The following is a 12,695-nucleotide window of genomic DNA, read 5'->3' as shown; positions in this document are numbered from 1 at the left end:
AAACTCCCATGATAACATGACATTATCTTTTAAAACATTTCTACAGAAAGGAAAAAAATGTGCTGATGTGGTTCTGGAAATTATTAGAAATATTGACACTTAGATTATTTGTAGGGGAAAATAGAAGCCATGACGGAAGTTCATAACTAGCGTTCTGCAGGTAATAAAGTAAAAAATTGGTGCCATTGACTGTTACGTGACTATATTGTCACTAACAATTAACTTTGGAAATACTTTGTGACTCCCAGGATAGGGTTAGTTCATATGCTTTCAAGCATGTGTTGTTCATCCCGGTCCATTGAGTAGTAGCAATGGAGTCTTTGCAGTACAAGGACTTGTTGCTATTGTAAATTACTGTTACTGCTTTTTCTGTCATAAATCTGCACATGAGTCTGTCAGGTTTTGTAGACAGCCTCATAAAAATTTGAAACTAACCAGGTGTGATTGCACATGCCTGTAATTCTAACACTTTGGGAGGCTGAACCAGGAAGCTCAAAAGTTCAAGCCCAGCCGAAGTACCTTAGTGACTTAACACGACCCTGTTTCAAAATACAAGACCGGACATTTCTCCGTGCAAGGGCCCTGGGTCAAAGCCCCAGTATCAACAAAAACGGAAAGAAAGATTACAGACTTGTAAAATTATTTGCAGATTTTTCTTCTCTCTAGTCATTTATATTCCCCAAAATTTCCTGAATTAAAAGGTATGTAAATTTGATCCTTGATATTATAGTACCAGTCTCTTCAAATGCAGAGTATTTATTGTTTGCTTCCCAATTATTTAGAATCATTTTGCTTTCATTATTTTTAATGAAAAAACTCATATTTAAACTTTTGACATTATGAACTTATTCTGAAAACGGGAATTCTAGAACAGCTAATACTTTCATAATGGAAACTGAACTTTTAAAAAAATGTTTAAATTTCAGTTTATTTGGAATAGTATAAGTTGTGGGAGGAACATCACCAACTTCGTATGATTTGGCCTATGCAGATGACCAGCCAAGGACATTAGTTAGTTCTAGTAGAAGTCCACCCTGTGATTTATATCAAGTAGTGTACTTTGGTCATGAGGATATATCAACCTAGAGGTAAGAAATGCTTTGCTAATTTTTACCAAGGATTAGCCAAGGTGCCTTTGGGGTTGTCTGTCTAGAGTATCCCCTTCCATTTTAAAACTCTATAGTAGAATTGAATTCTGATTTGGTTTCTAGGTTTGCTCACAAAAAGATTTGATCTTTAATGTAGCAAGCCACCTTCAAAGGAATCTTCAAAAATCCTTCAGCAAGGGTAGATTGGAAACTCAGTTTGCTTGGTAGGAGATGACACGCTTTGTCAAGAGTATCCAGGCAAATCAAAATTCTTAGCACATAACTGAAATTCTGGTATCAAGATCACTGAAGGTAAAAAGTTAGGAAGGGGGCCATCTAGTTAATGATCACCCAAAGAAGCAGTGCAGCACTCAAAGTTGATGAGTATTTTCCTAGAAGTAGCAGTAGTGCAGATACTGTGGTTTTTGTGACCAAAAAAAAAAGTTTTCCTGAGGACAAATACGAATTATAGCAAAAATGTTAATTTACACAGTAATAGGTGTTCTTTTTAAACTAATGACTGCTTTGCATATATAGTTCAGTATTGTGTCTATATTAAATATAGAACTAGTGATAACAAGCTCTATTCCAATTCCTATTGGAATTCCAAACAGTTTGAGAACTGAAAATATTTTGCCTGTGAGGAATAATGGAAAAATCAACTAACTGGTTGTGAGGCCCCAAAATTTCACTTACAAATTCCTTTTTCCTGGATTTTATGTTACATAAATTTAACAGTTCTAAAATCTGGAAGTGCCCCCTAAAACATCACACAATAAATACAGAACATTAAATATCAAAATAACAGTAAAACGTTGAAAAAATTTTATATAGGTACTTTGCCTTGTGTTGGAGGCTTCGTTGCACTGGAAGCCAAGGTAAATTGGAGGAGAAATGTGTTTTCAAAGGAGAGTTCCTTCCATGATTATTGGCCGTACACTTTCTGGGGTCTTTGTTCATCTGGTTTCATCTGGTTCCATGGAAGAAGAGTTCCTTCCATGATTGTTGGCCGTACACTTTCTGGGGTCTTTTTTCATCTGGTTTTTTTTTTTTTTTTTTTTTTTATCCTCACTAAAACTTTGGGCAAGGGCATGCTTGGACTGAAGCACCACCCCTTTGTGTCCTCCGTGAGAAAACGTGTGACTCAGCCTATACAGATTTTTTCTTTTTTTTTTTTTTCCAGATTTTTTCCAGTTGAAATTTTTTAGAGCAGAGTTAAAAACATCACAGGTATTTTCCAACTTTACTGTTCACGTAGTGGAAAGTTGAACCATTTGACAAGCAAGCATTACTGTATATGGAACTTCCAATCCTAGTCTTCTGAAAAATCCCCAGACTGATTTCCATAGTGGCAGGCTGCACCAGTCTACACTCTCACCAACAGTGGAGCAATTTTTTTTTCCCCTGCAGCCTCGCCAACATTTGTTAATCAATTGATTTCTTGATGGTAGCTGTTTCTTGATAGCAGATGTTCTTTCCAAAGTGAGATGAAATTTCAATGCTGTTTTAATTTGCATCTCTTGAATGACCAGTGATGGTGAACATTTCTTCATGTATTTATTTGCCATTTGTATATCTTCATCTGAGAACTCTGTTCGTCTCAGATGCCCATTTTTGGAGAGGGTCTTTGAATTTAGGGGGCTTGATGTTTTTCAATTCTTTTTATGTTCTGGATATAAGTCCTTCATCTGAGGGGTTACTGGCTAAAATTCCCATTTTGTGGGTTTTCTTTTCACTCTTGGTGATTTCTTTTGGAGAATAATATGAGATTCAATAATACGAGATCCCAGTTGTTGATTCTTTGAAGTGTTTATTGTGCAGTTTGCATTTTGTTCATGAATTCTCTGCCTACCCCTATGTCTCCCAAGACTTCTACCTATCTTGTTTTCCAGTAGGTTTAGTGTTTCTGTTTTAATGTTTAGGTCTTGATCCATTTAGACTTTAGTGCATGGTGATAGGCATGGGTAAGTTTCAGTCTTTGGCATTGCGGCAAGCCAACTTTTCCAACACCACTTATTAAAGAGGTTATCCTTCCAGTGAACATATTTAGCCCCTTTGTCAAATATCAGGTGGCTGAGTGTCTTTGTAGTTGTGTTTGCATCTTCTAATCTGTTCCATAAGATCCTCAGGTCTTTTCTTTGCCATGCTGATTTTATTACTGTGGCTTTGTAGTATAGTTTCAAGTCAGGAATTAAGATACCTCCTGCCTTGCTTTTGTTGCTTCTGCTATTCTAGGTTTCTTCTGTTTCCAAATGAATTTTAGGAGTGTTTCCTCTAAATCTGTGGGGTATGTTAATGGTATTTTGATTGTGATTGTGTTAAATCCCTATAACAGTTTTGGGAGTATGGCCATTTTCACAATGTTGAGTCTTCCTAGCCAAGAGCAAAGAATATCCTTCCATTTTCTAATGTCCTCTTCAATCTCCTTTTTTAGCGTGGCATAATTTTCAGCATATAGGTCTTTTACGTTCTGGGGCTGGGGATTTAGTTCAGCAGCATAAGCGCCTGCCTTGCAAGCAAGTCGTGAGTTCGATCCCTGGTACCAATAAAAAAGAAAAAGACCAAAAAAAAAAAAAAAAAAGACTGGTCTTTTACATTCTTAGTAAGGTTGATTCCTAAGTATTTCATTTTTTTGAAAGGTGATATTTCCATAATTTTTCTCTTGGTGAGTTTTTTGTTTGTGTACAGAAATGCTATTGGTTTTTGAGTGTTGACTGTGTATCCAGTTACTCTGCTGAATTTGTTTATTACCTCTAGTAGTCTTTTAATGGAGTTTTTTGGGTCTTCTATATAGAATATGTCATCTGCAGATAGTGATAATTTCACTACTTCCTTTCCTATCTTTATTTCTTTTATTTCTCTCTCTTGTCTGATTTCCCTGGCTAGTATTTCTAGAACTATATTGAATAAGAGTGATGAAAGTGGACATTTTTGTCTTGTTCCTGATTTTAAAGTGAAAGCTTTCATTTTTTGTACATTTAGTGTAATGTTGGCTGTTGGTTTGTTGTAGATGGCCTTTATAAGATTGAGGTAGACACCATGTATTCCGAGTTTCTGATGAGTTTTTATCATAAACGTGTTGGACTTTATCAAAAGCTTTTTCTGCATCTATTGAGGTGACTGTGTGGTTTTTGGTTTTGGCTCTATTGATGTGGTGTATTACATTTATTGGTTTGCGAATGTTAAACCATCTCTGCATTCCTAGAATGAATCCCACTTGGTCATGATGTCTAATCTTCTTGATGACTTACTGCATTCTATTTGCCAGTATTTTATTGAGAATCTTTGCATCAGTGCTCATTAGTGAGACTGGCCTATAGTTCTCCTTTTTCGTTGGGTCTTTCTCTAGTTTTGGTGTGAGAGTATTTCTTGCCTCCAGGGATGATTTAGGGAGGATTGCTTCCTTTTCAATTTCATTGAAAAGTTTAAGGAGTATTGGCATCACATCTTCTCCAAATTTCTTGTAGAATTCAACTGTGAATCCATCAGGACCTGGGCTTTTCCTTGTTGGTAAGTTTTTTATTACATTTTCAATTTTAATAGCTGATACTGTGTTATTCAAAATTGCTGTATCTTCTCGGTTGAGATTTGGTAGTTCATTGTTTCTAGAAATCTGTCCATTTCCTCTGTGTTTTCCACTGTATGTGAGTAGAGACTTTCAAAGTAGGTATTCAGGATCTTTTGAATTTCCTTGGTATCTATAGTAATTTCCCCCTTTTCAGTCCTTATTGTATGAATTTGGGGTTTTTTTTCTTTCTTTTTCTTGATAAGGTTAGCTAGAGGTTTTTTCAATTTTGTTTATTCTCTCAAAAATCAGCTTTTTGATTCATTAATTCTTTGGGGTTTTTTTTGTTTCAATTGCATTGATTTCTGCTTTAATCTTTACAATTTCCTCACTTCTATGAGCTTTGGGTTTAACTTGCTCTTCTTTTTCTAGAAGCTTGAGATGAAGCATTATGTTGTTTATTTGTGCTCATTCTGTTTTCTTAATATGACAATTTATTACTATATATTTCCCTCTTATGATCACTTTCATTGCATCTCACAGATTACAGTATGTTTCTACATTTTCACTGAATTGTAGGTTGCTTTATTCCTTCTTTAATTTCATCTGTAGCCAACTGGTTGTTCAGAAGGTTGTTATTTAATTTCTGTGTATTTGTGCAGGTTTTGCAATTTCTTTTGCCATTAATTTCCAATTTCAGTGTGCTGTGGTCATATATAATGCATGGGATAATTTCAATACCTTTGCAGTTACTTAAGAATGTTTTATGGGATAATATGTGGTCTGTTTTGAAGAATGTCCCATGCACAGCTGAGAAGAATGTGTATTATGATGTGGTTGGGTGGAACACTCTGTAAACATTTATTAAGTCCATTTGCTCACAGTTCTATTATTTCTTTGCTGATTTTTTCATCTAGTTGATCTATCTCTTTGTGACAATGGAGTATTAAGGTCCCCTGTTATAATTGTGTTCTTGTGTATTTGGTTTTTCATGTCCATTATTATTTGTCTTATATAGTTGAGTGCTGCTATATTTGGTGCATATATATTTATAATTGTTAGTTCTTTCTCTTGAATTTTTCCATTAATGACTATGTAGTGACCTTCCTTATCACTTTTAATCATTTTAGGTTTGAAGTTCACATTGTCTGTAAATAAAATAGGTACCCCTGGTTTTTTCTGGGTTCCTGTTTCATGGAATACTGTTTTCCATCCTTTGACTTTTAATTTATGAGTTTCCTTTTTTGCATCAGATGTATTTCTTGTATACAGCATATTGTGAGATCATGTTTCTTGGTCCATTTTGTCAACCTATTTCTTGTGATAGATGAATTGAGGCCATTTACATTTATGGATATAACTGATATGAACTAATTCGACTTTGCCATGTTAAGTTCCAGTTGTTTGCTTTCTGCTTTTCCTCCTTGTTTAATTGCTTGTCCTACCTGGTGGTTTCTTTCTGCTGTTGTTTTGGAGATTGTGGTCATTTTTATCTCTATCTAGTATGTCTTTCAATACTCTTTCTAGGATTGGCTTGGTAGACATGAATTTCTTCAGTTATTCTTTGTCATGGAAGTATCTTGTTTCTCCATTAAATTTGAAAGAAAGTTTTTCTGGGTACATCAGTACAGGTTGAAAATTGTTTGCTTTCAGGGCTTGAACTATCTCATTCCAATCTCATCTTCACTTGAGAGTTTGTGCTGAAAAGTCTGCTGTGAGTCTAATGGGCTTTCCTTGATAGGTGAACTGTGTCTTTTCTTTAACATCTTTTAGTATTATGTTTTTATGTTGTATGTCTGGGATCTTAATTATTATATGTCTGGGTGTAGATTTATGTTGGTTGTGGTTGTTTGGCATTCTATATGGCTCACTGATCTGCATATCAGATTTTTCCCCATGTTTGGGAAATTTTCTGCTATTACTTCTGTGAATATTTTAGTTATGTCATTTGCATTGACTCTTGCACCTTGACTGATGCCTATTAATCTTATATTGTTTCTCGTCATCATCTTGAAGCTGCTGGTTGTCATTTCATGCTGCTTTGTTAATTTTAAAAGTTCTAGCCTTTCAGGATCGCTAATTGTGATCCTGTCCTCAAGGTCCAAAATCCTGTCCTCAGCTTCATTTAAAAGGTTTTGCCAGCATTGAATAGAATTTTTTGTTTCTTGGATGTCTCTTTGAGTTTGTTTCATGAATTCTGCTTGTTTTCTGTATTTTTCATTCAAGGTTTCAATCAGTTTTCTCACGCTTTTATACTTTTTTTAGGTATTTCTTCTCTAGCTGCACTGAGCAACTCCTTTACTAAGGTTGTTATTTCTGTGTTTACATGGGACACTACTTTTAATTTGATTTCCTCTGTAGCCTCATGGAGGAGTTTATTTCGCTTGCTATCTTTTCAGAGATTTCCAGTGTGTTACTTTTGAAGTCCTCTATTTCAATGTCTCCTGTACTTGCTCCTGGTGGACTAGATGTTTGAGATTGCATTTTGCTTTTTCATTTTGCCATTTTCTCCTTCAGGTTAATATTTGGTCCTTCAATCCTACTAGTGTCAACTATTTGTAGTGTGTATCTTGGGGTCCTACTGTAAGGTTTGTGTTTGTCCAATTGGTGGGTCTTGCAATGAAGAGGTTTGCCAGTCACCTGGGTTCCCCCTGCAGGGCCTGTTGGGTGAGTCCTATTAGTGTAGCCTTTTATCTGTTTTAGTTATAGGGATTAGTTAGTAGTGTTTCACAAAATGTCTGGCATCCATGTTTTTACAAACTGTAACCAAGAAATTATCCTTTCCGCATAAGGAAGCAGCATAATACCCATCTGTTCACCTGTGCAAACTACTGACTAGTTAAAAAATAAATGAAGGGGCTGGGGATTTAGGTCAGCGGCGTAAGTGCCTGCCTTGCAAGCAGGCAGTCATGAGTTCAATCCCTGGTACCAATAAAAAGGAAAAAGACAAAAACAAAAAAAAAGTAAATGAAAAAGAACTTAGTCTTTTGCAATAATTAGGCTTTCCATTAGCAATGATTTGTAGGCAGTATCAGAGGGAAGTTTCCTCCATTAAATCCTATACTCCCACCCCAAATGAGGAAGAGCTCTGGGCAATTCCGATGTAAAAATATTTTGTTACCAAAAAGCAATACTCAGTGAAATAAAAAGATGAATTTTGCACCCTAGGAGATAGCATGGACCAAAAAATACATCTTGAACAATAAATAGAGGATCAAAATGTATATATACTAAAGGATGTCACACAATTCAAAGTGCTCAAAGTCCTTATATATTATAAAGTAGTTATTTTACAGGATTGTAAATTATGCTTAGTTTTTGTACTCATTCAGTTGTATTGTAATATTTTCCTGACTTTCCTTAAAACCCAAGTTAATGCTCAAATGAATATTTTTAGTGTCAAATTACTAATTTAGTAAAACCAAGAAAGCAGAATCAGTAAATATTTCCTTTAACAAAAATGATTTTGATTGGAGTTTAAAATTATGTTGACCACATGTTTCAGAGCATGTGTATTTTATAATATATATGCTACTCTACTATTACATAAATTTAAAATGTGAGAAACATTTTAAAGGACAAATGTAATATTCTTCCAATATTTTATTTTTTATTAATGATGCTAATTTTTTTCTCATACCAAAACCATGATATTAAAATACTTATAAAACATTAAAATAAACTAAATTAGTTAGATGGCCAAATCTATAAAGCCTACCTTAAAATTTCTTCTATTATTTTGTAAAAGTTCAGATTATATCGACTCAGTTTGTTATGGTTGTTACTACTTGAAAACAGAAAAATACTTGGATACAAAAGGAAAGGAATTAACTTACATTGTTAGTGCTGCCTGCTAAATAATGACTATTTTTCAGTTTTATTCTTCAAGCAGACCGAATTTCCATTGGTATGTAGCTAGTAGATTTCTGTATTTCTGAACCCAGGTTTTAACCAATTAGAATTTATTCTGTTTTTTTAAGCAGACAAGTATTTTGGAAAATTTTTAAACAATATTTTAGAAAATTCCATTTGTGAGTTTGAGGATTCTTATTGTGGTGTGTATCATTTTCAGTAATAACAATGGAAATATTTCAAAATATGGAGTTACCAGATAAAAACGGTAAGTAATAGAGTATGCACTGTTTCATGAATTAGTCCATCTTGTGGGGAGTGAGGCTCGGCAGCTATAACAATTCTCAAGAAGCTGACACTTCAAAACAGCCTATCAGTACTCTCAGAAGCCTGGGAAATGAGTTCTTTATTAATATGAGATCAGGATTAATTACCCTTCACATGCCTGTTAACTTCTTGTTACAAAGAAACCAAAATTGCCAAGTAGTGTTTACAGTTTATGATTTAACAGGAGTTGTCTAAGAAAAAACTCCATATTAAAGGATTCAGAAGGATGTTGGAGTGTTAAGCAGCAACAAATCAACCTCTCCACAATGTGGAATGCAAAACACTAGAAAATCACAATTTAGGGAAGAAAAGAAGGAAGGAGATGGATCCCTGGAACCCAGGAAGCATCTGAAAGGAAAACTGGAGCCCACAGGGAAAATGAGTCATACTTCCAGTGCAAAAGAAGGAAGGAATCCCTTGTTAAGTCCCCAGCCCCTTTTTTTGGGTATCAGGGATCAAACTCACGACCTCGTGCTTGCCAGGCAGGCACTTACGCTGCTGAGCTAAACAAAAAAAGAAGGGAGGGACAATCTGCACCTTCTCTTCAGCCCCTTGCTCATGGCATGACAAAGGAAGATACACTCTACAGGGACATAGTGAAAGCTGGTGACTCCAGAGGCTTCCAGGTAGAAACAGACCATTCAGGCCATTACAACAGCTGGTGAGTGACTCCAGCCCAAGTGACTGCACTGTTTGCTGGAGACTCTGCTTGCTCCAAAACCATTTTAGGGAGGAGCCAACTGATCCTGGTATTTAGAGCAGTCATGAATTGGCTTCATCTCAGGGCTCCAAGTGTTAAGAAATACAATGATTGCAAGGGACAACCTCAGGAGAGGTCAGCATCAGAGAACCACAGTCAAGCCAGCAAGAGACACCCAGAGTGTTATAAACTAAGCGACTCAGGCCCCTAATCCTCTGTGACAGCAGAAATGAATAGACCCCTAATTTTACTACAGTTTGCTGGGATTTAGCTAACAGAGAACTGGGCTCTGCCTGCTTCCTTTGTATACCAGTGAGGGTAGAGTAATGCCATGAATTGGAGACTACCACAAAACTATAAACCCAAGAAGGTAACCACAGGCTTGAAATGACAGGGAAACTTTCTCTCTGTCTCTGTGTCTCTGTGTCTCTCTCTCTCATCCCTTTTGAGCTTTCTATTATTGTTGTTCATTAGTTTGTTGACATTTTGCTTTTTGTAAGTGTAAACATTGTTTTTAGGGAGGTTGTTTTATTTTTTCTTTGCTCTCTTTCTCTCTCTTGCTCCCCTTCCCTTTCTCCCTCCCTCTCTCCTGTCTCCTTTACCATTATCCCTAGGCTTGGGTAATCTTTTGTCCTTCAGCCTTGTTTCTACTTTCTCTTATTTCTCTCTTTTTATCTCTTCTTCCTTATAAATTTTCTCCCCTTAGGGTAAAATCACTCTATTGAGTGTATATTGTGTATAATTTTGTGTTTTATTTTAGATTTTGTTATATAACTTTAAATCTTGTACCAATAGTTAAAGGTGGCAAATAATAGCTACCATAGTTTGTCATTTTCCAGTCTGTGCTTGATGCTATTGTTATTACTGATTATACTACTTTAGCCAAGATGACATTGTTGCGATCAATTGATCTTCCTTGTGTGCCAATACCAAGATAGTCTGGGGATCATAAACAATATAATAGTCCAGGACCAAAGAACCAAGTGGTAGGCCAAATAAGCAACAATGTTTCCTCTAATAAATAGAGTGTAAGAGATTTGATCAGTAATGAATGATTAAACTAAATGAGTGAACTGCAGAGCAAAAGCACACAGGCTCTTTTAGATGTGAATGGTTAAAATAAGGGTCAAATGCACAGAAATAAAGTGTTGGCAGAAATCGTGCAGGCTCTGCAGTGTAATAAACTGGAGCAAAAATCACACAGGCTCTGAAGAATGAACAGTTAAACTATGGGACAAAAGCACACAGGCTGTATGAAAAATAATTAACAGAAAGTTTGGATTAACTGAGGCATACTGTGTTTGGTCATGTCCTTCCCCTTCTCCAAGAACAACTGCCTTGAATTGAGACAGCTCCTATCCCAAACCGATTTTTCTCTGGCTTTTTTTTTTTTTTTTTCTTAAACCAATATTCTAGATAAAAGCCAGAGAGTTCTTGGCTTGGTGGCTTTTTCTCGCAGAGTCTACCTGATAGCTGAGCACTCTTGGTTGAGAAATAGCCTCTCTGGATGCTCAATAATTGAACTAAGTCTCATCTGCAAGTAATCTTTCGTCCTCTACACCACCCGTGGTTGGTTGCCCATTGTGACAACTGAAAAGGCAAGATTTGGGGATAGATTCAAAGGCCAAAAGCCAGACACACCAAGAAGACATATTTGAAAAGTAGTCATTTCCTAAAGAGATTTCTATACTACTAATAAAAATACCTCCTATAAGCAAATTACAAGCCTGGATAAGAAAACAAATTGAAAATTAGAAAATAAGAAAGCGTGTAAGGAAGATGCAACCCATAACACCCCAACTCACACAAAGCAAATCAAAGGGATATTGAGGTGAAAGAAATAAAAAACGACCCAGATGAATTTTGTGAAATGGTAGCAGTAGAAATAGCATAGCAGATAAATAAGACTTGACAAATTCAAAACAGAAATAATAGAATAGATACCTGAAGAACTGATGATAATAATGAAGGAAATGGTTAATGAATCTACAGTAAGTACAAATTTACAAAAAAATAGAGGAACTTTAAGTAAGACATGGAAGCCATGAATGGCTAACATAAAAAAGAACTGAATTCCATAAAACAGATTCAAACAGAAATCCAGAAAACTAAAAATTCTATAGAAAGTACGCACAGCAGAGACAACCAATGTAGATAGCATATCAAAATTTGAAGACAAAATTGTGAATGGTGATCATCAAATAAGACTTCTTAAAAATACCAAAAGATGAGCAGATAACTGAAAGAAGATGGCTGCTCCCATGATGTGAGGAAGTCTATATTCAGAACAGATAAAGAAAACTTCGTAGAAAATGAGATAAACTTGAATGAAACCAAACTGGCATAGAGGCAAGAGAAATTTAATGCAAGGAATCTTAAGAGCCCAGTTGGCGTGGCGTCTAAGGGGTGGGGCCGTCACATAGAGTTGCTGTGAGCATGTGTCCCAGCTGGGCAGTTAAATTTGAATCCTTTGCTGAGGCTGACTGTGTGTGGAGAGGTGATATCTTTTCCAAGGAACACATGGACTCCAAACAATTTGAGCTGATGGGTTGCAGCGGAAAGGTTTTCTTCAAAAATGAATGGAATGTCTTCAGAAGCTAATGAAGAGGATGATAATACAGAGAGACCTGTTAGAAGATGGTATTCCTCAATTTTGAAATCCTCAAGGAGTCCTCTTCAGGACCTAAAAATGGGAATAAAAAAGTTCAGGAATCCAGTGCTTTGAGAAATAAGAAAAGCTCCTGTCGAGTCAGCTTTGCAAATACCATAAAAGTATTCCAGACAGGGTCTCATATGAAAATAGTGAAAAAGCCAGAAATTACAGAAACAGAAGCAGAAACAAATGTTCTGTTTACCTGGAATAATTCAGAAGATAGTTATTGTGCGATTACTGGGATGAACACGTTGATTTGTGCTCCCCTTCAGACCCAGGTACAGCAAAGAGCTATGAATTCATTTTTCAAGTAAAGAACACAATGGTGAAAGGAAACATACAAATGATCAGTCATCTTCCCAGATGAAAATCAGATGGATCTGACAGCAAGTAACATTGTGATGATTACCAAGGACCTTTTAGATTGCTCCAAAAACAAAAAGTTCAGTAAGATAGACCCCACATCCTTTCTAGCTAACTTAAAGTGCCACACTGAGGATTCGAGAATGAAAAAAGAATTAAACATTTCCATAGATCAAAACACTTTGGAAAAAAAATTTAATGACTTCA

The 12,695-nt window shown here is 35.8% G+C and overlaps 1 protein-coding gene across 1 annotated transcript in view; it reads right to left on the bottom strand.

The window, feature by feature from the left end:
• Slc25a40 (solute carrier family 25 member 40) overlaps window positions 1-12,695 on the bottom strand; it is a 109,249-nt gene that overhangs the window by 72,218 nt on the left and 24,336 nt on the right. The gene's annotated exons all lie outside the window — the stretch shown is intronic.

Source organism: Cavia porcellus, unplaced genomic scaffold (genome assembly GCF_034190915.1).
Source record: "Cavia porcellus strain 051 isolate PalLab524CR breed Dunkin Hartley unplaced genomic scaffold, mCavPor4.1 scaffold_2, whole genome shotgun sequence".
NCBI lineage: Eukaryota > Metazoa > Chordata > Mammalia > Rodentia > Caviidae > Cavia > Cavia porcellus.
Note: the sequence above shows the minus strand (reverse complement) of the source record. Positions and strands in the feature narration are given on the sequence as shown.